The sequence below is a fragment of the Apodemus sylvaticus genome, chromosome 1 (genome assembly GCF_947179515.1).
Source record: "Apodemus sylvaticus chromosome 1, mApoSyl1.1, whole genome shotgun sequence".
NCBI classification, from domain to species: Eukaryota; Metazoa; Chordata; class Mammalia; order Rodentia; family Muridae; genus Apodemus; species Apodemus sylvaticus.
The window spans coordinates 122,738,748-122,743,161 of record NC_067472.1 but is presented as its reverse complement, the minus strand read 5'-3'; the positions used below and the strand labels follow the sequence as shown (position 1 = coordinate 122,743,161).

Sequence of the window (4,414 nt, the reverse complement as noted above, 5' to 3'; positions counted from 1 at the left end):
CCAAAATAACCACACATACACAAGAACCAAACTGGGTGAATGGTTTGGATGTTTCTGAACCTGTGCACTCCAATGATCTCAGGTGAGTGACTCTTCTCATCTCCACCTGTCATAAGGAGATTTGCTTTCAAAGTTTTTATCAGGACTTTGCAGCTAAACAAGTTTAAGAAAAGAAAACACAGCTGGGCGGTGGTGGCGCAGCCTGTAATCCCAGCACTCTGGGAGGCAGAGGCAGGTGGATTTCTGAGTTTGAGGCCAGCCTGGTCTACAGAGTGAGTTCCAGGACAGCCAGGACTATACAGAGAAACCCTGAGTCGAAAAACCAAGAATAAATAAATAAATAAATAAATAAATAAATAAATAAATAATTAAATAATTAAAAATAAGAAAAACACTCACAAAAATGCTGCATAAACTTTATTCTCTATTAATGAGAATGTGAATAATTAAACTAAATTTCAGGAAAACAAGAGATGAGATGTGAACTTTAGAAGTTGCTACAGATGATGTTTCATTTGTATGGTGCTTCCATGGTATGGTAAAGGACATAAGTGTGATGTCAAGCAGAGGGATATGAAAGTAACAATAAGAATTTATGAAGGAACTCATCTATATACATGTAGGAGCAAATGTGAAAATTCCTTTTCTTAGTTGATACTATAATTCATGAAATTTACCATGAATTGTAGTATCTCTAGATTATGAGATTTAACCATCTCAAATCATTCTCTTTTTAATATGAACCCTAAATGTATAACATTTAAACACAATACTATACAAATATGTTTAGTACATGTGTAAAAATCCCTAAATTCTTATCACTTCTAATATCAGCATAGCTCAAAGTCTATGGTGCTTTGGAGAGATGAGTCAGTTGATACGAGCAGGTACTGATCTTACTGAGGATGAAGGTTTTGTTTCCAGTACTCACATTAGGTTATGCAGAGTGGGTACATGATTTTTGCACCAATGAACTGTTCTGGGTTTTGATGAGATCATCTCTTATATGTACTCACCATCTCAAATACATACAATGATGTAATTTCAAATAAAAGAAATAGTTTTTTAATTACATGATTCTATTTTCTCTTGAAATGAAAAGCAAGAGTGTGCTTGATCTTTGAAAATTTATGTACTTTATATGTTCAGTGGCACACAGAAAATCATTCCATTCTAAAAACACAAAAACGAGTGAACAAAAAGAAAGATTAAGTAAAAATTCATCAGGGAATATTCAAAAGATTTAATGTTTTTGTCTAGCATTTGAAATTTATCATGAGACCATCTGCATTCCAATAGCATTAGGCCAGCATCCAACTCATCCAGCTCTGCAATTTTAACTCAGGTGACACAGTAACTGCAAGCCTCCTGCTCAATGTATGAAGGTCAGATTACTTCACAGGCCAGAGAGCCCCCTTCAGGCTCCTAGGATGATCATTAGTCTTCTCTTCCCGGTATTTTATTTTTAATGTGGTAATATGCAAAAGGACATTGTGTTTTTAAAACTTTTTAGAATTCGTAAGGTTATTTAGTGCTGTTCCTTATACTTGTAAGCCTGTTGCCTCTCATGTATAAGTAATGTTGCTATTTAAGAGAAAGTGCAGAAAAACAGACATACAAAATTCCAACTCTCCAGTGTCTCTCTGATAATAGTCAAAACCTGGGTGGCCAATATGTATCTTTTCATTTTATTAGATATTTGCTTTATGAAATAAATGTAAATTTCAAATGTTAACTTCTTTCCATGTTACCCCACCGAAAACCCTCTAACCCATCTTTCCTCCCCCTGCTCAACCCCCCCCCCCCCCCCCCGCCATTTCCTGACTTACATTCCCCTATTCTGGGGAATCAAGCCTTCACAGGACCAGTGTCCTCTCCTCTCATTGATGTCTGAAATGGTCATCTTCTGCTACATATGTAGCTGGAGCTGTGGGTCCCTCCATGTGTACTCTTTGGTTGGTGATTGGAGCTCCCCCGGGAACTCTTTGGGTACTGATTGGTACGTAATATTGTTCATCCTGCAGGGCTGCAAATCTCTTCAGCTCCTTGGGTCTTTTATCTAGCAGCTCCATTGAGGACTCTATTCTCATTCTATTGGATGGCTGTGAGCCATGGGTGTTTTGATCCACTTTCCAATAAAGATCAAAGACCACACTTTGGTCTTCCCTCATCTTGAGCTTCATGTGGTCTCTAAGTTGTATCTAGGGTATTCTGAGCTTTTGGGCTAATATCCACCTATCAGTGATTGCATACCATGTGTGTTCTTTTGTGATTGAGTTACCTGCCTCAAGGTGATAGTTTCTAGCTCTATCCATTTGCCTAAGAATTTCATGAATTCATTGTTTTTAATGGCTGAGTAGTATTCCATTGTGTAAATGTACCACATTTTCTATATCAATTCCTCTGTTGAGGGACATCTGGGTTCTTTCCAGCTTCTAGATATTATAAATAAGGCTGCTATGAACATAGTGGAATATGTGTCCTTATTACATGTTAGAGTGTCTTCTAGGTATATGCCCAGGAGTGGTATACCTGGATCCTCAGGTAGTACTATGTCCAGTTTTCTGACGAACGATCAAACTGATTTCCAGAGTGGTTTTAACAGCTTGCAATCCCATCAACAATGGAGGAGTGTTCGTCTTTTTCCACATCCTCTCCAGCATTTGGTGTCCCCTGGGTTTTTGATCTTGGCCATTCTGACCAGTGTGAGATGGAATCTCAGGGTTGTTTTGATTTGTATTTTCCTGATGAATAAGATGTTGACCATTTCTTCAGGTGTTTCTCAGCCATCCAGTATTCCTCAGTTGAGTAGAACTGGCTTAAATGATCTTTTTCCAGGTTTGTTTTTGCCTCAAGAATTTGATACTTCTTCAAGAATTGAGCCTACTGCAATCTAGGCCTGGTGGGTTGCTTCTGGCCTATTCATTCTAATTATTTGAGAAGTTAGCACAGAAACCATATGTTAATTAAAATTAGCAAACCTTTTAGAAAATTATACTCCTCAAATGAGAATGACTTTATCATAGAAGAGCAGAAACTGGAATTGTAACTTTATAGGTTAGTCTGATATAATATAATTTTCTGATCTTTGATCATATCAACCTTCATCTGTGTTTTTATTATTTACTCAAGGCAAAAAATGGTTATCTACATTATTTTGAGGGTTGAAAATTACAAAACCTGCTTGTAAAGTGTGAGGCAGTATAGCATGGAGAGATATTTTGAACTGTTAAGTGAAGTGAACCACTAGGGGAGAGATTTTGTTGTAACCTCTTCAAAGCACACTTGACATCACTATTTCTCAGGCTATAAATCACAGGATTAAGTGCTGGAGGCAACACAGTGTGTAGCACAGAAAACAGCCTGTCTGTAATTGATGGTACATCTGAGGATGGCTTCAGATAGACAAAGCAAGCAGTGGCAATAAAAACACTGAAAACAGTGAGGCGGGGGAGGCAAGTAGCAAATGCTTTGGACTGACCTTTAGTGGTAGGAATCTTCAGTACAGTGGAAAAAATGTAAAAGTAGGAGAGCACAACACAGCTGAAACAAGACATTCCCAGACAAACACCAATTCCAAGACTTATATAAATAACCACAAGTGTGTCAGAGCAGGAAATCTTTAGTAATGAGGGAACATCACAGAAAAACTGTGGGATCACATTGGAGCCACAGAAAGGCATGGAAAATGTGCCAGCTGTGTATAAAGCTCCAAAGAGTACCTCAGTAGCCCAGGAAACACCCACCATCAGCACACAGTTACCAGTGCTCATGATGACTTCATAGTAAAGGGGAGAGCAGATAGCAATATAGCGGTCATATGACATTGCTGTTAGTACAAATACTTCCCCAGATGCAAAAGAAGTCATTAAAAACACTTGGAGGGCACAACCCATAATAGAAATTGAGTTATTGTGCATTATGCTATTGATAAAAATTTTGGGATTGGAACAGAAATAAAGAAGAGATCGAATAGGGACAAATTCTTCAGAAAAAAGTACAAGGGTGTTCGGAGTTTCAGATCCAGAGTGATGAGAGTGATAAGAAGGAGGTTACTCATCATGACTCCTAGGTACAGTACCAGGAAGAACATCCCACATAAAGTCTGTAGCTCAGTAGCATCCGAGAATCCCATAAGGATGAAACCTGTTATTCTAGTGACATTCGGCATGCTAGATTCTTCCACAGTTTGTCAGGTATGCAAAATAAACACAAATTAACACATTTGTGTGCAGAAATTCTCTGTGGAAATATAGACAGAACACTGAATAAATACTATGACATTGTTATAGTGCCCCATTTTATCTTTTTATAAGGTACCACTTTTACTGGATTCATACATTGTACTAATTTACCATTTATGACTACTTACTATATTTTACTATAAATTTTTAGAAAAATTGTGAGTTATATA

At 37.5% G+C, this 4,414-nt stretch overlaps 1 pseudogene; it reads right to left on the bottom strand.

The window, feature by feature from the left end:
* Window positions 1-3,152: 3,152 nt before the first annotated feature.
* On the bottom strand, window positions 3,153-4,171 carry LOC127686917 (olfactory receptor 14A2-like; annotated as a pseudogene).
* Window positions 4,172-4,414: the final 243 nt, after the last annotated feature.